At 36.4% G+C, this 23,635-nt stretch overlaps 1 long non-coding RNA gene across 1 annotated transcript; it reads left to right on the top strand.

Moving 5' to 3' along the window:
• The first annotated feature begins 4,141 nt into the window (after positions 1–4,141).
• Positions 4,142–14,312, top strand: LOC143613852 (uncharacterized). Its single transcript, XR_013150194.1, has 3 exons — positions 4,142–4,243; positions 13,830–13,887; positions 14,172–14,312. It is a non-coding gene; the product is annotated as an uncharacterized LOC143613852 (long non-coding RNA).
• The last annotated feature ends 9,323 nt before the right edge of the window (positions 14,313–23,635 follow it).

Here is a 23,635-nt window from a genome sequence, read left to right as displayed (position 1 = left end):
CGTAGCTTGCGAGTAGTAATTAAGATGGCTGCTGGGACTAGTAGAAAAAGAGAGTTTATCTGAATCCTGAAGTATTTTCTATGTTTTTGTGCATCCAACTTTAGTGAAATGAATGTTTTTTCTTTCTCATGAAATGGTGGCTTTGCTGAATGCTTGAGAATCATTAATCATGGCTCCACAAAGTTGGTGATTCTTGTGTGGTTTGTGTACAAGTCGGTGGCGGCCCAACCGTTTAGGCGGCCTAAAGCTGAGTAAAAGTTTGGAGGCCTTTTGCATTGTCTTTATTCGATTAACGGTTTTAAAAGTATTTAAATGTGTGACCAATTAACAAAATTTGATGCGTTATTATAAAATATAATCAAAATTCAAAACCTATCCTTCTGAACCAACCACAACATATAAATAATTTGTGAATAGAAAAATCCAGCTTACGTTTTGTTCAGTAACCATGATACAAAATTGTCTTAGTACACAATCTTTTAGTTCAGTAACTTTGATACAAAATTGTGTGAGTAAAAAATCCATGTATAATACAAATACTAAAAAGAAAGTTAAAAAAAGGAATACGTAAAAGAAAAAAAACTTTCCTATAGAGAATTGAAAAAAAAAATATAATCATAAGTTGGACATGCTTTTTTGGGCCGGAAAGAAGTAAAGAGGCCTGTCCCACTAGAGGTGCACAAATCGGGTTTTTTCTAATATCCGGGTTCGGGTATGGAACCGGTTTCGGGTATGATCGGGTATTGGAAAATCGGGTATTGAGAGAAATCGGGTAGGGTTCGGGTAGGGTATTGAGGAGAAAAACTCAACCCTATGTACCCGGGTAGGGTATGATCGGGTTCGGGTATTGGAACCGGGTACGACCGGGTATTAATACCCGGTTTTGAATTTGTAATTTTTAATACATTTTTTAAGATTTAAATTTGCTTTGTAATGTATAAAAATAATTAAACTATATTACAAAAACTATAAATCCACTTAATTACAAATTATTATATGCATTTTACTAAAACTTAAATATAAAGTTGTGAAGTAAACATAAAAATATACTATAAAAACTCATGTATTATTTCGGGTATCAGAAAATCGGTATCGGGTATCGGGTATAGCTGGGTATCGGGTATAGGGTATGACCGGGTCCGGGTATTTACGGGTATAAATCGGGTACGGTTCCGGGTGCGGGTATTGACCTCAAAATGCATACCCTATCCATACCCTGCGGGTAGGGTCGGTTCCGGTTTCGGGTATAGAATACCCGGGTATAAAAAACCGGTTCCGGGTACGGGTTTTTCGTGCACCTCTATGTCCCACCACTTAAGTTGAAGCTCGTAAAAAGTAAAAAAAGATGATGTTGCTATTAAGACTCGAACTTGGGTCTTGCGGGTTGGAAAATGGGACAGTTACCAGTACACTACAGCAAAGAAATGATAACAAAATTGTAGTAATAATATTATATGTATAATAAATTTTATTTTTTTTAATATAAAAACGAGGCCTCAAAATTTTGGGGGCCTAAAGCCCTAGCTTTACTTACTAAGCTTGTAGGGCCGGCTCTGGTACAAGTTGATGCTTGAACGCATGTAGCCACACAAGACTAGATACATACGTGATGGTTTTGAGTTATGGACCATGAATAAAATAGATTATAACAAATATTTGGAATCCTATTCCGTCGTCGTTGCTTGGAACGACACCATAACCCAGAACACCCCACTTTTGGAAAGTTGTTTACATTTAGCCATGTTGTTTGATCGACTAACCTAGTGATGAATTCGCCACTAATAGAGCACATGTAGTGTATGCCAAAATATAGTTAATTATAGCAAAAGAGACGGATCTGCTAATAGAGCACACATGACATATTTTGAAATAAATTTAATTTTCACGGACTTATACAAAAATAAGTCAATCTTGTTGCTGCAATAAGTGAGGAACCCTAAAAACACTTTGGGAGCGTATTTTAATTGAGTAATAGCCTGTTGAACTCTTATCCTACTAATAAAGTAAGAAAATCAATATACATTGATATATATAAGTTTAAATAACTTTAATGAATATGGTGATAGTGATAATATAACACGAGTGATATATATAAAAAAGATGCAGTTTTAGCGAAGGTGTGAAATACCTTAGGCTACCTCGTTTCATAAATTGGTGAAGAATCCTAAGAACCCGGCTTTTAAAATTGTGTTAGAACTTGTCATTAATGGTTTAACCTTAAATTGATATAACACTATAACATTGATTGACATGTGTAAAAAAGATACAAATCAACGAATGTGTGAAATACCTAAGGGTACCTCTTCCATAAATTGGTGAAGAATCCTAAAAAACCGGCTTTTAAAATTGTGTTAGGACTTGCCATTAATGGTTTAACCTTAAAAGAATTAGAGGTAATTGAGTGAGAGCAATACCCGTCAAACTAAATATGTTTGTAAAAACATTTAAGTGATGTTTGTTTTTCTGAAAAACGTCTACGCTGCCTTTTTTGTCTGCGCCATGCAGATCACGCGTAGACATTTCCATCTGCAGATTGTTCGTTTTTCTGAAAAACGTGTACGCCGCCTTTTTTATCTGCGCCATGCAGATCACGCATAGACATTTCCATCTGCGGACTGTTTGTTTTCTCGAAGACGTTTCATTAAAAAACATCTACACAAGCTCTTCTTGGTACAGACTTGGCTCATCCACTTCTGAGATCTTATAAGGTCTGCAGAAGGTTAAAACACCACACCCTACCAACACCCATTGTCCACCGTCACCACCACCGCCGCCCACCCCACCATCCATCGTCCGCCACCGACATCGTCCACCACCCACCACCGCCTTCTTCCAACGCCACCACCCACCACTACCACTATCACCATCCAGCACCACCACCACCCAACGTCCACCACCACTGTCCGCCACCACCATCTTCAAACACCACCACCCATCACCGCCTTCTACCCCACCAACCACCACCGCTTTCTACCACCACCATCACCACCACCCACCACTACCACTATTACCATCTAGCACCACCATCACCCCACTACGTGAAAATTGACCTTCGGCCACACGAAAAAAGTGTGGCCGTAGGCCTTTAGCCACACACATTTGGTTCAGGTCATATGTGGCCAAAGGTCGCGACACCGTGGGTATGATATGGTCACACACAGTTTTTGGTGGCCTCATGTGGTAATAAGTGTGGCTAAAGGGTACAGGCATTAGTTGCTGGCCATCAAGAAGCCTCTCCAATAAGTGTGGCTAAACGGTAGAAAATGGCCACATGAGTATTTACTATGAGTGACCATTGCACGCATATAGCCACATGAATTAATGTTTCAGCCACATGAATTTTATAATAATGTGGCCAATAGGGTTGCGTTAAGCGTGCATTGTGACCTATACCGTGTGGATATAGCAAAGCAATGGCCACTTAAATTTAATAATAGTGTGGCTAATTATATTATATAGACACTGGATATTACATTAAAAGTGGCTAAATATATTTACTTGCCACTCAAAAACTCCTTTGTAGATTATAGTGTGGCCATTGTCTTACCGTTTGTCACACAAAAAGTTTTTCCTAATATAAAGTGTGGCTATTGTAAAACTTTTCATCACACATAGTGAAGTATTGTGTGGCTAATCATAACTTATAGACACTGTAGGTTATTGTAAATGTGGCTAAAAATGTGAACTTGCTAGTCAAAAACTCTTTTATAGTTTGTGGTGTGGCCATTCTCTTACCGTTTGTCACACATAATGTTTTTCCTAATTTAAAGTGTGGCTATTGTCAAACTTTTCGTCACATATAGTGAGGTACTGTGTGGCTAATAATATCATATAGACACTAAAGGTTGTTGTCAATGTGGCTAAAAATGTGAAGTTGCCACTCAAACACTCTTTTGTGGTGTGGCCATTGTCTTACCGTTTGTCACACATAATGCTTTTCCTAATTTAAAGTATGGCTATTATCAAACTTTTCGTCACACATAGTGAGGTACTGTGTGGCTAATAATATCATATAGACACCGGAGGTTGTTGTCAATGTGGCTAAAAATGTAAAGTTGCCACTCAAACACTCTTTTGTTGTTTGTGGTGTGGCCATTGTCTTTATCGTTTGTCACACATAATGCTTTTCCTAATTTAAAGTGTGGCTATTGTCAAACTTTTCGTCACACATAGTGAGGTACTGTGTGGCTAATAATATCATATAGACACTGGAGGTTGTTGTCAATGTGGCTAAAAATGTGAAGTTTCCACTCAAACACTCTTTTGTTGTTTGTGGTGTGGCCATTGTCTTTACCGTTTGTCACATATAATGCTTTTAAAGTGTGACTATTATCATACTTTTCGTCACACAAAAATGTTTATGTTGTGGCTAATGGTCATTTATAGACTCTAATTTTTGTAATTTCAGGTACTTTTGGCCACACCTATTTAATGTGTTCTATGTGGCCAAATTATGTGTAATTAGGCAATATATAATTATTTTTATTTTTTGTGCAGTAATATAAAACAGCTATAAGCAAGCATGACAAAACAAAATTAGAAACAAATTATATTAACAATAATATTCACTTAAGCAAATGTATATGCAAAATATCTTACAAAATACAAAAATAACGACTACCTAAGGCGTCGGTTTTTTGGCACTGCTCCTTGTCTTCTGTTTGGTCACCCTGTCTATCGTTGTGTACTTTACCTTTGGCTTCTTGCCAGCTCTGTCTGGTTCTTTTGAGGATGGGAGTGGTGGTAGCTGGAACAACAGAATATGAAAAACAAATATGTATAATTAATGTCGTATTTTGTAATTGAATAGAACAAAATAGTAGGCCTGCAGACGAACCGAACGTTCGTTTAACTGTTCGTGAACCTTTCGGCTGGAAGTTCGTTTATCTTTGTTCAATTACGTTAGTTTAGATTATAAACAAACGAACATAAACGAACACAAGTGTTCATTTTTTAAACTTAATGAAAATGAACATAGATATTTGTTCGGTTAAGTTAAAAGGGAACAAACCTCCTGGTCACATAAGATTAGGTGTTCTGGCCAAGCAACAAAAGAACCACGTGCGTTGCCAACAGTCACTATTCACCTACCTCACAAGGAATAATTGCTTGTTCCTTTATGACTTCATCAATACTAACTTTATAGCAACCTTCCGGGATTGCTTTTCCATGCAACTGTTGTGGAACCGGTGACCAATAAACTTTACCATTTGCCACCTTGTTACGCTTGTCATGCACACACAAACGACACTCATACACCTATAAACCAGCATGTGAAATTAAGATGGCTTAGTTGAAGTTAATATATAAGTACATACCCATGTTGGTGGGAAATTAACAATGTTTCGCGCAGTACATACCTTTATTTCAGCATGTGGGGAAGCTTCATCCGTAGATACATCAACTTTTCTTTTACGGCTTCTCCGTTTTACCTAAAAACCATTCAATGAATCAATCAACAATTAAAGGAAAAACTGAAATTGCCAAATACTTACTGATGGTTTTTTCGAGCCGTAACTATCCGGAGTGTGGTGTAGTTGTGTTGATGCTTGGTCAACATTGTTCTCTACAGGCTTCATTGGTAATATAACAGAAATTGGAATTGTTAGGACTTATTAGGTTATAAAATATAAAAACTAAAACTGCCAAATACTTACTGATGTCGCACTATGGGGATCGACTACCATTTGGTCAACACTTTTTTCCACAGACTTGGCCTACAATTCGGTAAATAGAAAATGAGCACACTCACATTGGAAACGAATTATAAAAAGTACTGAAATTGTCAAATGCTTACTAATGTCGCGATATGGGGAGCGGGTACCGTTTGGTCAACACTTTTTTCCACAGACTTGGCCTGCAATTCGGTAATAGAAAATGAGCACACTCACATTGGAAACGAATTATAAAAAGTAATAAAATTGTCAAATAAGTACTGATGTCGCGATATGGGGAGCGGGTACCGTTTCGACAACTATTTTATCCGCAGACTTGGGCTACAATTAACTTATGCAAAATCAGCACACTCACATGAAAAGTTAATTATTAAAACAAATCAATCAAACTGTCAAATGGTTACCTGAGAAGCGGATTCTTGTTGCACAGCCTCACCTGAGGTTAAGATGTTTCCCACAGAACTGGTCTACAAATCAATTTATTAGGTTATGGAAAATGAAAAATCACATGGAAAGTTGTAATAAACAAAGAAACTGTCAGATACTTACTGGTGCTGACATTTTATTTTGCGCCACAACACTAGTACTTTGGTTAGAACCAACCTGGTTGGGAACAGGATTTACCTACGAATTGTGACAAAAACAGTGCCAATTATGTATGTCGAATGCATTAATAATATGTAGCATACGTCACTTACTTGACTTGCCGACATTTGCGGCAACAATCCTTCGAGATGTCTGAACCTGGCCTCAAATGCTAACTGTTCCTTCTCACGGATTGCTAGCATAGCACTCGTGGATTCAAGTAGAGTCATCAACCTGTTCACCACTTCATCTCTCTGCACCGCCTCATACTCAAGTTGGGCAATCCGTTGCTTAAACGAGCCTTTTACCCGACTCACACCCCAATATTTACCTGTTGTCAATCCGTACCCAATCCCTTTTAAAAACCCACCTTTCTCTTTGCCAAGCACTAAGGTGACGGCATCTGTGCACGGTTCAAGTGCCAGGGCTCCGGAGACGATCTGCTCCTCATGCTGAGCCTGCAAGAAAACAAATATTATAATACACTTGTAACACGCTTATGTATCTACATAAAGTGTTAAGACAAGTTATACAGACTCAATTTTTTTGACACCAATATAAGGCAATGAATTGACTTTAACATGATTTAAAAAGTTTAATACTAAAACATACTAATTTGGTTGCCACGCCTTCGACAACAACATTCTTGTATGCACCATCTTTGTCCTCCCTTCCTTTCATCCACATTAATGCACGGCCGGGGATCTCATCCGGTCCAATTTCCTTCTTTTTGACCTTGTAAAATATTCAAGAGAAAGAAGCTGACGGTCATGCGTTAGACACATAACCAACAAAATCATTGAACTATAGAGAAAGCAGCTGACGGTGATTACTAGTTTCTCTCGAAGGTAGGTGTAACCCCCTTGTCCCATGTGATGATCAAAAACATTCTTTGCTCGAGCTCCATTTGATGAAGCCAATTTTTTCTTCAACCACACATTATAATCATTTCATTATATTTAAACAAAAAACATAAACCATATATAGTCGATCAATCTATGTTTGCAGAGTAGAGGATATATACCAGAAACAACTCTGATTGTGTGTACTCAACGAAGCGATCCCAGTTTCTTGCCTAATCATCGTTCTGTGTCCCTTGGGTATCGCGTTCAGCTTCAGAAGTTTACCGATGTTCGGCATAATGTATTTGGCATACATTTTTCTTCTGAAATCCCGAAGAAGGTGTCCGAGCCGATTCATCACAGAAGGCCTGTGAGACGCCTCAATCTCAAAATATTTCTGCAAAATATAATACAATAAAGATAAATTACTTCTCAAAATATAAAATGCACAAATAAAAATTAAGAATAACCGTTATTTGTTCCCACAGTTTATCTCTAAGCTCCTTTGTAACCTCCCTCCAACTTAAATGTCTCAAGCCAACTATTTCCCTTACAACATCCCCTAAAAAACTTGCAAACTTTGATCTGTTTTGGCCAGTGAACCTACCCAGATTATCCAAAATCCACTGCCAGTTTGACACCACCAGAGTTTGCATATTGGGTACGCAGCTTAGGTAACCTCGTCAACCCCTTTGTAGGTTTTTTTGTAGTAGCAAAACTGTTGAGGGGTTCAGCCTCCAAACTGTTGAGGGGTTCGATAACCATCGTCCCTATAACCTCGTCTGCTTGACCGTCGTCGTCGTTGGCTTCCTCGCTGGAGTAGCCTTCAGTGTCGTCTGATTGAGCGTCGTCGTCATAGTTGGCTTCCTCATCGGAGTATAAAACATGTTCTTCTTCGATTCTTTCATCTATAAGCTTCATCTTCAATTGTTTTTAATAATTTGGAGTGTAATTTGGAGTATAAATCACTGTCGGCTGATTTGTGGAGTGGAAAATTTTTAATAATTTGGAGTGTAATTTGATTTTTGGAGTGTTAAATGTAATTTGGAGTTTTTGAATATTTGGAGCCAATATTTTGGAGCTTTTTGAGTTTTGGCTCCCTTTTAACTAAGAACCAATAGATTATTGGCATAGTTTTTACGGCAGAGAACCTGTGGCTGAAAATAGGCACTTTGACAGAAGATGGTTGGATAAGCGTGTATTGCGTATTAGGATATTTATATATGTTTATGTATATTAGCGTGTTATAAGCGTAATAGTGTTTTTTAACAAAGTGGTTTTTGTTTTATTTTTAGATTTAACCATAATTACCATTCATTAAAAGTTTTCATACAAAAGGCACTATTACAATACATTCCATGAAACAAAATAAGAGTGAAAAACAAAATAGATGATACAAGAAACTATAAAATTAAAGCATTTAAAAGCTAACCAACCAACATTCAACACAATAAACTAAAAAGTGTATCAATACAACCATACATATACAAATAACCAACCAAATCACAAATGTTCCAAAATTCACCAAACACGTCACCAAATATTTCCCAAATGTTCCAAACATCACCAAATCAATAATCAACTTTTGAAACTAACAACGTAACTTCATTGAAGTCATATTCAAATCTGCATTTATCACCAATCTGTATTTCATTTTCCACCTTGAATTTTTTCCATTTTGGTAACCGATATCTGAATTTCAGGCCCGACAGTTCACCATGAAGTCTCATTTTTTTTACGACCTTCGGGATTGACCAAAGTGATTGGCATTACATCATAGGCATCAATCTTGGTGGCAATGTGACGCGGAAGACGCTGTGAAAAGCAAATTTCAAATATACTAGTAAATAAAAAAGAAATTTAAAAATTCAATTTACCAATTTCCTGGTGACGTTCATGTGGAAGACGATTTTAGAGTCATCATCTTGCTCATCAAGATGAATTGGGTTTTGGGAGGAACTACCTTGATTGCTTAATTGATAGTTGAGAAACAACTGATTTGGACCAGGAAGAATAAATTCTATGCCATCTTCATGAAAGATATTAATATAAAATGTCTTATCTGATATGATTTCAAACACAACAAACGAACCACCTTTCAAGTTGGTTTGTTTAAAAATCTCAATCCATCCATCCTCTAGCCTATAACCCATTCCATCCCAATGACATGAAACGTTAAACAACACTCTATCTGGAGCAATAAGCTCAAAAAGCAAATTCATCCAATTTTCACCAAATTCTTGAATCACGTACCACTCAGGGAAATCCTGTTAAACATGTTAATTAAAAGACATTTGAATTTGGAAACAATCATTAAAAACAGAAATTAAAACTTACTAAGTAATGGGCGTGTCAGTTTCTGACTGGAATACATATCATAGTACCGGATTGATCATTTACGTTTCTTTTGAAAGTAAACATATTCAACATAGATCTTGATTTAAGCTAAAAAACAACATATATTCCAGCTTGTATACAACATTCTCTGATTAATTCAGTCCAACCGGTTCCAAAATAAAAGTCATCAAGTACTTTGATTATAACAACAGAAAACGTTCTACCACTTTGATCATAAATCAAACAATAGCCGGTATTCGATTTCATGTCAGCAAACATTGGTTGAACAGCTTTAGGAATGAGCTATAAGTAACACAAAAAATGTTCTTAGAATGTATATGTTGCACAACTGTAAAATGTTTCATAAAAAAAATTAACCAGATAACATTAACATACCATCCTACTCATGGAATCGCTGTCGATATCTACCAGGAACTTAACCCCATTATTGAGACGTTGACATTTTTATGTTCTTACCAGGATAAGCGATGTCTACGAATTACAGTAAAGCGAAGTAGAAGTCGATTTAGGGTTTTGAAGTTAAAAGGGTTTTGAATTCTGGTTTTATTTATTTCTACACATTTAATTATTTATATATTTTGGTTTTTTTTATAACTTTTAAAAAAATAGTATAAAAACATAGTCTTACTTTTAGTTTTTTTTACTAACATTCCGGTATTAAATTTCGTTAAAAGTTGAGTTCGTTTAATAAATCGTATTTTTTAAATAAATTTGAAATTTTATCCATTATTGAAGTATTATCTTAACCGTTAGTAAGATTTTCTGGATAAGATTTACAACTTCGTAATAGAGAGGCTCATAACATTCTAGTGTTATCATTATCATATGTAGTTTTGTATCATTATCATCTTCTAGGTTATCATCATCACCATATGTGTTATGATGATGATCAACATCATAAAGTTATCATCGTTATCATGTATTATAGTGGTTATCATCATCATAATCATCGATCACCATCACCATGAAACGACATCATCATCAGACTTGCGGGTAATCAACGTGGTCATTGTATAGGCTATCGTAGTCGGCGTTGATCATACGGGTAACATATATCTCGCTATCAGTGTCTTCATCATCGTCACACATCTCCATTATCATCATCAGCATCCGATTGCCATGTACGTGATGTAGTCAGCATCGTATGGGTTATCGTAAACAAAACGCCCAATATTAGCGATCACTGTCGGCACCATCTTATGAATTGTTGTCGTCATCAAACGACATGATCAGTCGTACATTCTACCATCAGTATGACCATCGTATACGTTATCATGGTCGTCGTCGATCATACGGGTTACATGTCATTAAACATCGGTGTCACCATCATCATCAACACACACACACACACACATATATATATTATATATATATGTGTGTGTGTGTGCACCCGTGCGCCTGTGTGGCGTATTGTCATATAGGTACATATAATTGGTCCTCATCATATATATGTGTGATCATCATCATAGACGTCATGCTCGTCATACGAGCTACAGTCGCCATCGTATGGGTTGGCGTAAGCAAACCATATATATAGGTTAGCAGTATCAATATGATAACCACCACCAACCCAGGTAGTTATATTAGCATTGTCTCGTCATAATTGGGCCAATCATCATGGTTATCATACGGGATAGCACCGTCATTGTCTCATGTATTACATATCCGCAATCATACTACACACCACCGCCTACATTCGCCACAACGACCCCCAGCACCAACCACTAACCACACTCCACCACCACCCACCACAACCACCCACCACACCACCACCACCCACTAATATTATATATAAATATATATATATATATATATATATATATATATATATATATATTTATACCCATCAACCACCACCACCCACTACCCACCACCACCACCACCACCACCACTGACATCCGCACCCACTGCCTACCACCACCACCCACCACCACACATCCTCCACCACGAACCACTTCACCTCCGCCACCGTCCACCACCATCATGAACACCTGAACCCACCACCACCCACTAATATTATATATATATATATTTTCTACTATAAAATACTAACCGTACGATTAAAATTTAAAAGCACGCGCCTTCTTTTAAAAGGTCAAATAACTACCCTCGTAAGTCACTCATCTACTTCTGGAACATGGATAAAAGTAAGTCAAAATTCCTAAAAACCGTCGACAATTCGTTTCTACTGTGAAGCACAAGCACAAGCTCGAGTGGTTTAAAAGGGTCAAATAACTACCCTCGTAAGTCACTCATCTACTTCTGGAACGTAACCAAAATGAAGAACCCTAACTCATCTACTTCTGGAATGGAACCAAGGACGAAGTAAAAGCACGATAGGTCTCAGAATGAAGATGGAACAGGTGTTACTTTATGATATTTTAGCGTTTTAGGTTTACTTAATCTTAAAATGTAAGCATTTGTTTGAATCTTCTTATGTATTAATGCGTTTGATAAGCGTGTTGTTATTGTAATACGTATCCTTGTTTTTTAAATCTATGTATAATATTAAAACATGTTATATGCGTATGATTAGCGTGTTATGGCTTTGGTATGAGAATTTATCATTGTGATGTTTGATAAGAGTTTTTTGTTTCCTTGTGATTCTTGTTGTTATCCCCTACCCCCGTGTTTTATTGTATGTATGTGATTCAGTTGTCGAAAAAAACAAGACTGATAAAAGGAAGACTAAAAAAGTTGCTCCAGTGGGGAAAACAAAACATGTTGTGGAAGCAGACTCTGATTCAGACATTGACACAAAAATCGACAGGTTGTTGTCAAAGCGGAAACAAGTGGAACACAGCACCTCTGGCCCGGACTTTCAGCGTCCAAAAAAGAGAGCCATTAAAGAAAAGAAGCCAGCCGAGAGGGGACAACCTTTTGTTGAATTTGTAGACAAAAATTTATGAATAGGTGTGCACCTTGTAATATTGTTGATGCAGTGAAGGCAATGACCACTGCCCAAAAAACTTGTGTGGAAGAAATGGGTTTCGGGTCAATGTTAAGACTTCAAGTAACCCAAACTCCAACAACTTTGGGATATTGGTTGCTCATGAACTATAATAACCGTTTAAATGAATTGAACATTGGGAGCGGTGTTATTAAGATAACACCACAAAAAGTACATGAAGTGTTGGGGATACCAATGGGTAAGATTCATGTTTTAGGCAAGAGTAGACCAAGATTGGGGGAAGATGTTACTATAGATTTGTTCAAAAATCAATTCCCGACAAACTCAAGAATATATATAAAGCATGTGAAAAAGACAAACTGGCCGCGGATCAAGGAGTTGGTGAACTGTTTAAGATTAATTTCCTTGTGTTGGTCAACACCTGTATAGGATTTGTGACAAAATCAACAACAGTCAATCAACGATTCATCGCCGCAATTGATAAAACCTCGGATATTCCAAATATGGACTGGTGCAGCTATGTTATTGAAAACTTGAAAACGACAAAGGAAGAATGGAGAGGTATCAACGTTCAATACGGCGGTCCGATGACCTTCCTTGTGATGCTTTACACGCATGAATACCAGAAAAAATATGGTCCATTTGAGACTCCCGTCACAACGACTGCAGTCAACTACATAACAACAACTATTCTTAATAAGATGGAAAAATACTTGGAGAATAATGGTCCTCCCTTAGAAGAAGATGCTACTGAGGTTACTGCTGCTGCTATGAAGTTTAGTGTTGACGGGAAAGGGATTGATGCGGCTGCTGCTGCTGTGACCGTTAGTGCTGCCGGGAAGGGACTTGATGAGACTGCTGATGGTGCTGTTGCTGATACTGCTGCTATGACAGTTAGTGCTGCCGGGAAGAGACTTGATGAGACTACTGCTGCGGCTGCTGCTGCTACCGCTGTTGTGACGATTAGTGCTGGCGGTAAGCCTGGAGTTGAAGAAAACACTGCAGCTGAGGAGAAACAAGAACTTGGTATTAAACTTGTTATTTTCTTCTAAAAAACTCTCATCTCTCTTATCTCTACATGCATTTTATGTAATACAACATTATATGTAATTAAAAAACAGATGGTCAAATTGCATCTGAAACAGATAATGCCGATCAAACAGCTGAACAAGATTTGGATGATTATGTAAGCGATTATTCACCTTTAAGTTTGCAAATGCCTATCGTGCTTGTTAACTATTATTTAACTCCATTAAAACTGGCTGGGATAAATTGAAAATGTTTTTGAATTAACAATAACTATATTTTCTTTTTACAGTCTTGGAATAAGGCAATGGATAACAAGTTGAAGAAATTTGATAAAATTTGCCCCGAGATCAACGAGTTGGTCCGCCAAGGAAACGATAGAGATCCATCAAATGAGAATATCTTTGCTAGATGTTGTGAATGGGAAAACAGATTCACTAATAATGTGGTCCCTAAAACACAAGATTCAGATGTTGGTGTTGGTGGTCCAGTGGCTGCTCAGAAAGGTATTTGGGCTAAATTAATTATTAGTATAATTAAAACGCTCTTAAAACACTTATGTTGTTATTTTAAACTTATTACATCTGTGTGATGCAGTTGATTCAGATGTTGGTGTTGGTGGTCCAGTGGCTGCTCAGAAAGGTATTTGGGCTAAATTAATTATTAGTATAATTAAAACGCTCTTAAAACACTTATGCTGTTATTTTAAACTTATTACATCTGTGTGATGCAGTTGATTCAGATGTTGGTGTTGGTGGTCCAGTGGCTGCTCAGAAAGGTATTTGGGCTAAATTAATTATTAGTATAATTAAAACGCTCTTAAAACACTTATGTTGTTATTTTAAACTTATTACATCTGTGTGATGCAGTTGATTCAAATGTTGGTGTTGGTGGTCCAGTGGCTGCTCAGAAAGGTATTTGGGCTAAATTAATTATTAGTATAATTAAAACGCTCTTAAAACTTATGCTGTTATTTTAAACTTATTACATTTGTGTGATGCAGTTGATTCAGATGTTGATGAAGTTGTTAATACAGTGCTTGCGACATTAAAAGAGGGTATTTAATTATAAATAAAAACCAAAAGGGGTTTAAGGTATTTAATTATAGTTACAATTATTTTCAGTCAAATTTAATGTGAGTTGTTTTATGTTTAACAGTTGACATCGGATTGTCAACAAGTGATAGCCCAGATGCACTGAACTCTCCATATCTTCTGAGAGAGGTTGACGTATCCGCTGGTGTCACGGAAGATGAAGAAATAATTTCAGAGTATATATTTTTTTTGTCTTGGAGACATTTGGGAGGAGGTCTACAAGTCCACTCATATAGAATCGTTCAAGGTGGTATGTGAAAGCTTCTGTCCTGGCATTTATATAGCCGCCAATGCAATGGATGCATTCAGCTATATAATGAACTATGAAGAAAATAAAAAATCTGCAGCATCACCGTTCAGATTCTTTGCTTCAAGCAATGTGCTGGTACAAATTAATCTATTTTGTTTGCACTATTAGAAAACGCACAATAAACGTTTTAATCATCTGCATTTTAATTATTATACAGACAAGTGACCATTATTCTGAGTCAAGGGGTTTCACAGACAAAGAAAGACTGGATGTGTTTTCAGACAACATCGAAAGAGAAATGGCAAGGAGTGAAATTCTATCACTCAAGGAGGTTGCTATAGTGCTCGTGCCAATAATACAACGCGATCATTTCTTTTTGGTTACCTTCAATCTTCAAACAGGAGTGATAGAATTACTTGACAACAGTGCAAATCAAGAAATATCAGCTAATGCAAAGTTTAAAAGCTTAGAATACAAATCAAAAGCAATTAGAGAGAATTTTGAAGAAAGATACGGAAAGACTCCTGATACACCGGTAAACATATATACCTTTACCCAGAAAACTTACATACCTGTTATAAAAATTGTCAAAATACTTAAATTGCTTTCTATTTTGTGTAGAGAAACGTTTTTTTGCATGTATCTTAAAACAATCAAACACCCCATTACTCAGCAAATCCAAGTAGCAGCAATCAATAGATTGAAGATGAGATGGAGAACAAAAAGTAATGGAATAGATTGTGGTATTTTTGCTATGAGACACATGGAGAAATATGATGGGAAGAGACCATGGGGGTGTAATCTCCAAAAGGAAGGCCCTGAACAAAAAAGACAGCTAAAAGAGTTGAGGTTAAAGTATTTGTGCAAAATCCCCTCTCGGATACAAACCAACACAGAAATACTCTTATCAAGAATGCACTGCTATTCCATGAAAATGACGACACTCGTTTAACCGGAGAAGAGTTGATTGCTGAACTTAAGATAAGGCAACAAAAAATTTGAATGATTTCAAAACTGACTGCTATGTACTTTAAGATACTTGTTATGGAGATCTCTAGTCTTCTATTAACAGTTTGTAATGCACCTTAAGATAATAGTTACATGTTGAATCAATGTTTTAACACAAACATAAAAATTTTATTATTACCAAAACACACCATCACAAACATACAAATTTTATTACTACTAATATCTGGGTGACACACATAAAAACACACCATGAATCATCATCACATACTAATCTCTGAGTGACATAAGAAACTTCAACTTCAATTCCATTGAGCAATTCAGTTCAAGAATTGCCTTGCCCAAAAGTTTTAACTCGTCAAGCTCTTTCTGTCCTACATCAACCATAAACAAAACAGCAAGATCTCGGATAGTACTAGTGGGCATTCGAGTAAGAACTTTTGCAATGACATCCCTGGCATCCAAGCTGTTGCTAGTCTTTACAAATTCTTCAGTAAGAGTTTCCCGACAAGCTTTATCTATCTCTATTTGAGCCTCAATATGCCTTATAAGGGCAGCCTTGTAGGATCTGGATGATGATGATGATGACGAACAATTCATTATTAACTAAAAAAAATAATTTAAAATTATGTAGGTATATGAGTTTCACAAATGTAGTGTAGGTATATATAACCAAAAGACTCGCAGACAAAACAAAAGGGTGTCCCAAGCTTGGGAAAAGCAACCGGACGAATAGTAACTCTGTAATAAAAAAACAAAAGGGTGTCCCACGCTTGGGAAACGCAACCGGATGAATAGTAACTCTGTAATAAAAAAACAAAAGGGTGTCCCACACTTGGGAAACGCACAAACTTGTCTCATGTGTTTTTGTTTAATCTAGAGATTACTTGCATTTATATCACCTGTCAGAATTAATTGATCACAATTATACTCACCTGTAAAAAATGCCGGGAAAAATATTATGGTAATGATAGCCTACATTAAAGTTAAGCTATATCTTACTAGATCTTACTGTATCTTACTACAAATCAAACTTAACTACATTAAGTTTGGTTATTCAATCACACTAACAGTTTCAGAAAGATAATAAAAATGAATTCTTCTGAGAAAACCGTGAAGGCCATAGTGAAAAAAACGATGGATTTTCAAAAAGAGAAAGACGACTCTTTGTTGAAGAAATTCGAAGTGATTAGGGCTACACTCGCTTGGGAAAAAACAAACACCTTCCAATCCTGTAACCTCATGTTGTGGGAAGACGACATTGAGTTTCGAGCAATGGTTGCTGATTATCAACAACAACAGTCTGAATTCTACGACTCAGTGTGTGTGTCCATAACTACGGTGTCAACCAACATGAGTTTTAAGGAGATGGGGGCGGAGACTGTGGACAATGCGGAGTGATGGTGATGTTAGCTTCTCTCTTTTTGGTTTTTTTGTGATGCATTGTAATTAATGGTACTTTTTGTAAGGCATCTTTTGATGAATGGTAAATATATGGATTATCTTAAAATGCTTTATGTATTGTAATTAATGGTACTTTTTGTGATGCATCTTTTGATGAATGGTAAATATGGATTAATGGTTCTCATCTTTCTTTGTTAAAAATGCGTGTAATCAATTAGCTTAAAATATGTTATATATTTGTTCAAAAGAGTCTATTACGCTTGCAACACGCTTCTGTACAAAGACATATATAAATATCCTAAAACGCTGGTAACACGCATGTATACAACAACTCCTTTCTAAACCCTCCTATATATATATACTTATATATATCTAGTTTTGTTTTCAATAAAAACTCCTTTTTCACCATGGAAGAAACCTCATCGCGGACCACAACATCCAGTAACAATCGATCTCAGGTTTATTGTTTTTGTGGTCAAGAAGCTATTCTAAGAACATCAAGGACCACCAAAAATCCAGGTCGGAGGTTCTACAATTGTGCATCTCAGGTTAGTGAAATTGCAAATAAAGTTGGAATTCATCTACAATTGTTGACCCTAAACTCTATATTTTTTAACTTAGGGCAAAAAATGTGATTTCTTTACATGGTCTGATTGTGTTTCGTCCGCAAGATCTGATGTGTGCACAAGATGTACAGACAAAATTCCTATTTTGATAAGGGCAAATAAGTCATTAGAGGATCAACTTGCAAGGAGTGTAGCTTCACTGATTGAATCAGAAAAAAAATGTGAAGATATTGTATTTTATTTGCTTCTTGTTGTTTTTAGGGCTTTTAATTAATTTTGTAATTAAAAGCTAAGAAACTTTGTTATGATTTTAGACCAGCTATTATGATGCATTTTTATGTTTCTGAACGGATTTAAAGGCCTTTTAATGAGTAGTTTAGTTTGAGTGTTTTCAAAATCACAGTGTATTTAATTCATTGAAAAGAGGTTATTATAAAAAATTAATAAAAATATGTTCTCTCCAGAGTTTCGAACCCGCGGTATTTGTAATCTATGTTTAATCACAAGCGCCTCAACCGTTTGAGCTACACCCTGAGAACGTAATAGAACCTCTTCTAATATTTATGTAATAAAATTTAGAAGTTTAAAATTTTCATTTTTACCTGCCAATAAATCGAGTTATCTTCTGGAAGACTCCCAAATCAATTAGTATTTATTGAACCAAATAAAATCTCACCAAACCCTAATAAATGATATGTTAGTGTATTTATTGAACTCTCATCAATATAAATCCTACCAAACAGCTTCATTAATCTCAGGTGAGTACCAAATATTTTTGCTTTTAATTAGTCGGTTACATTTATTGGCGTTAATTAGTGTGTGTGTGTGTGTGTGTGTGTATATATATATATATCGTTGATGACACAGTTAATAAAAAATTTCTTGGAAGATGGATAAGTCTTGGATGTTAGTAGGCGACAGGTGCAGTAAAGCATATAAAGATGGTGTTAAGGCATTTCTACATTTTGCAGTTCGTAATTGCAAGGAGACATCACCACCAATTTCTATTTCATGTCCATGTGTTCGGTGTGTGAACCACGTATCTCTTAGTGTAGACGATGTAGAACATGACTTGTACAGGTTTGGAATTGATAAGAGTTATACTACTTGGATAAAACATGGAGAAACCGACACCAACATTCCAACTAATGTTAATAATACTGGGTTTGCCTCCACCTGCATTCCAACTAATTATGATAATAATACTGGGTTTGTTGACACCAACATTCCAACAGATGCCTGTGAAACTGTAGAAATGGTAAATGCTACAAAAGACAATTTCAAAGGCGACAAGAAGTATCAACAGTTTCTACAACTACTTGTTGACGCTGAGAAGCCCCTATATAAAGGATGTCTTGACTTCACCAAGTTGTCTGCATTAGTACAACAACTCAACTTGAAGAGCAAGCACGGGGTATCTCATAAGTTCTTTGATGAACTTCTGAAATTGTTGAAAAAGATGCTACCTGCAGATAACGAAATGGTAAATAACATGTATGAGGGAAAATGGATGATGAAGGCCATGGGCTTAGGATACGAAAAGATACATGTATGTATCAATGACTGCATTATTTACTATAAGGATTACAAGGATTTGGAAGCATGTCCAGTTTGTAACAAGTCAAGGTGGAAGGTGGATGAGAAGACTAACAAAACTTACATAAACACGCCCGCTAAGGTACTGTGGTACTTTCCCATTATTCCACGATTCAAGCGCCTCTTTCAATCAAAGACCACAACAGAGAATTTAACATCGCACGCCACGAGTACCAATAAACCCGGTGTTTTACACCACCCATCAGATTCACCAGCATGGAAAGCCATAGATGACAGGTACTCCGATACCATCGGAAGCGATCCAAGAAATCTTTGTCTAGGGATTTGCACTGATGGGGTCGACGTACATAGAGGCAACAGAAACCACAGTGTCTGGCCTGTTTTAGCAGTCATTTACAACCTTCCACCTTGGATGTGTATGAAAAGAAAATTCATCATGCTTTCCTTATTAATATCCGGAGTGCCAGGAAACAATATTGATGTGTTTTTACAGCCTTTAATTGACGATCTAGCATCTTTATTTGAGGTCGGGGAGCCAACATATGATGCATATAAACAAGTAATGTTTACACTACGTGCAGTTGTGTTATGGATGATTAATGATTACCCTGCTCTTGGTACACTATGTGGTTGCCTTTACAGTGGATTCAAAGGTTGTGTGGTGTGTCAGGGCGACACTCAGTGTATTCAACTTTATCACACAAAGAAGCAGAGTTATGCTGCCCACAGAAGGTATTTATCACATGACCACCCTTTCAGAAAACAAACAAAGACGTTCAACGGAAAAGAGGAGATGAGAACCGCTAAAGAGCCTATGACAGGGGAAGAGATATACGGCGAGGTTAAAAACATTAACAATGAATGGGAAAGGGATTTGAATCCCTAAGTGGGAGTAAGAGGAAAAGGGATAACACAACGCCGCACCAATATTGGAAGAAGTTCAACATATGGTACCAATGGCTCAGCTATCGGAAGTATTTACCTGTCCAACATTGTATTGATTTGATGCATGTTGAAAAGAATGTGGCAGAAAGTATTGTCGGGACGTTGCTGAACATTCCCGGTAGGACAAAAGACGGATTGGCAGCTAGAAAGGATTTGGAGTTTTTAGGGATTAAAAATGAGTTGCAACCGAAAGCAAAAGACAACAATACAGAACTGCCTGCAGCATGCTTCGCATTATCAGCGCAAGAAAAAGACATGTTTCTTGAAACACTGTATAAACTGAAGGCTCCACTAGGGTATTGTTCTAACTTCTCTAGTTTGGTGAATCTTAAAGAAAGGAAGCTACAAGGCCTTAAATCACATGATTATCACATGCTTATGCAATAGTTTCTGCCCCTTGCAATACGGTCCATCATTCCAGAACCAATGAGAAATGCTATAATCAGGCTTTGTTTTTTTTTTCAAGTCAATTTGTAGCAAAGAAATCATTGTAGAAGAGCTTGATAAGATGCAGGAAGAGCAAATAGTTACATTGTGTCTGCTGAAGAAGTACTTTCCGCCATCATTTTTTGATGTCATGGTTCACTTAACCGTGCACCTTGTAAGAGAGATAAAATTATGTGGGCCACCATGCTTTCGTTGGATGTATCCCTTTGAAAGGTGTATGAAGGTTATCAAAGGGGATGTGCGAAACAAAACTTATCCAGAAGGGTGCATTGCTGAGGAGAACATTGCGGAAGAAACAATCGAGTTTATGAGCGAATACCAAAAAAAAACATCAAGAGTCCTGTTGGTATTCCACATGATAAGCATGATTATAATGGGGAGACAATTCCTGTCACAGGCGTTAAATCAGTTGAAGTTTCTCCTGATCTTTTCAAGAGAGCACATTTCTATGTGCTGCAGAATACGCCTGAAATAGTGCCGTATATCGAGTAAGTATTACTAACATATATACTCTAAATTATATATATATATATATATATATATATAGGGTGCAGTTTCTGTATATAGAAAACTTAAACGCTCAGCAAACGCACCCATATATTAAATCAACTTAAACGCTCAACAACACACCCATATATTAAATCAGAATATACCGTACGTTAAGGCATTAGCGTACAGTAACTGCACCCATATATATATATATATATATTAATTCATAATATATTATACTCATACTTGCAGATAACACAAGACCTCTTTGAAAAACCAAACGCCTGGTAAACAACAAGCATTGCTGGAGAAGGAGCATACTTTAAAGTTTAGTGACTGGTTACGCGACAAGGTAGATCAATTTATTAAGTCTTCTATAATTTTTAAAATTCTTTTATAGTTTCTGCAATGTAGGTGAAGAATCTAATCCTTGTAACGAAATTCAGGTTGAAAGAGAGCTAGCGGGCTCCCCAGGTTCTGTATCGGAAACCGTAAAGTGGATTGCACACGGAGCACACCGCAATGTTTACAAATACGACTCGTACGACATCAACGGTTTTGAATTTCGTACAAAATCTCATGATGGTAGAGTTTACCAGAACAGCGGGGTTGGTGTAGAGGCGGATGACATGCACATCAAAAAAGACGTGGTGACGTATGGACAAAACTTTTATTTTGGGGTTTTGCAAGAGATATGGGTCATAGATTATCATACTAAAAGAATTCCGGTCATCATGTGTCAATGGGTTGACCGTAAACATGTCAAACATGATATTCTTGGTTACACGTCGGTCGACCTAAACAAATTTGGCCACAAGGATGATCCATTCATATTAGCCTCGCAAGCACTCCAGGTGTTTTATGTTCAAGATCAGCTGGATAGAAAAAAGCATGTTGTCCTCATGACTCCACCCAAGAATTATAGGCATTCGTATGACGAGGTCAATGAGGAATTTAGTACGGTAACTTTCCCTCATGAGGGTAATACATTGCCAATTGTACAACCAAATCAACTGCTTCGTAATGAGTCCCCGGATGATTACTGGAGGTCCGGGAAAAAGCCTACAACTATTCTTAATGGAGATTGACACCGATGTCGGGGTTGTCGACCCAACAGTTGTGTTCGTTCGGCTAGTTAGATGTAAATAATGTTTAAATATAGTTGTGATACATGATATCACCATTCTTTACTTTGTACTTATTAATTCAAACTAAAGAAATATTGGTTGTTTTTAATACTATTACTACTTATACGTACAGGCCGGTTTGTTGAATTCATTTCATCTTCTGGCTATTTTGGTCAATTGGTGTCAAGTTCAAACATACATCATGTTACATCGATAAAAGTCACAATTGACTTGTAGTGTACCATAGTAAGATCAATAAAGTCATTACACTCATAACTAACTCGTGCGATATCAAAGTTACATTAATACAAAGAAAGCCCAAAAATGCATCATGTTGTCTAGGGTGTTCGGTGACAGTCATCATTTCTCGTCTGATGGTTTTGTTTATTGCACAACCTCTATTTGGTTATGTTTCAACATACTTTTCAACAGCTGGTTTCCTGCAAAACATTATCAACTCATTTTATAAAAAAGAAAGACCATTATGCCCTTCTTTTCACTAACCTGCATTCCAAAATTGTACCCTCCAGACTTTGAAGAAGCCTTTGAACAAATAAAATTCAGTTTTGAAAAACCGCTTCCAAACTCAATGCCATCACCAGTAACCTTAGATTTAAGATTTGGTGATGGCATTGAGTTTTGGAAAGGATTTTATCAAAATCTAAGATCTTTGGGAAGTTTAAGATCTGTGGAAACCTTAGATTTTTTCTGCTTGGCCAAGTTTGGAATTCACATAACATATATAGAAGTGTAATAAATTTCAATCACCAGTTTTATTGCAATCATTAAAGTCTTTGTTGTTATATAGTTGGTTGTTGAGTGTATAACACACTATAACTGCATACTACCTGTCAAAATGGTTTCCACACGCTTTGGAAACGCACAAAAGCTAATTATTATTGGAAATTAATTACATTTATACCTACTACCTGTTCAAAATCTTGGAAATATATTTATGTAATGATAGCCTACATTCAAATTAATTAAAATAAAAAAACTAGTAAATCACACGCTTTGTACGCTTTTAATACCTGTCAAAAATCATGGAAATATATTTATGTAATAATAGCCTACATTCAATACGCTATCATACGCATAAACCAAAATATAATAATAACATTTATAGTTAATAATTAATAACATTTACAATAATAACTCCTAGTTAATAATATCACGCTTTGGAAACGCTAAACGCTCTACAGTTAATAATAACATTTACAATAACAACATTCACATAATATAAGTGATTAGGTATTAAAAAAAACCAGTCATTAAATTTCAGCCACCAGTTATATATATCACGCTTTGGAAACGTTCCACGCTTTACAGTTAATAATAACATTTACAATAATAATATTCACATAATATAAGTGATTATGTATTAAAAAAAATA

Source organism: Bidens hawaiensis, unplaced genomic scaffold (assembly GCF_021521415.1).
Source record: "Bidens hawaiensis isolate Kalapana, Puna unplaced genomic scaffold, B.hawaiensis_p1.1 tig00038478_1, whole genome shotgun sequence".
NCBI classification, from domain to species: domain Eukaryota; kingdom Viridiplantae; phylum Streptophyta; class Magnoliopsida; order Asterales; family Asteraceae; genus Bidens; species Bidens hawaiensis.
The sequence above is the reverse complement of the archived record's forward strand: the minus strand, read 5'-3'. Positions and strand labels throughout refer to the sequence as shown.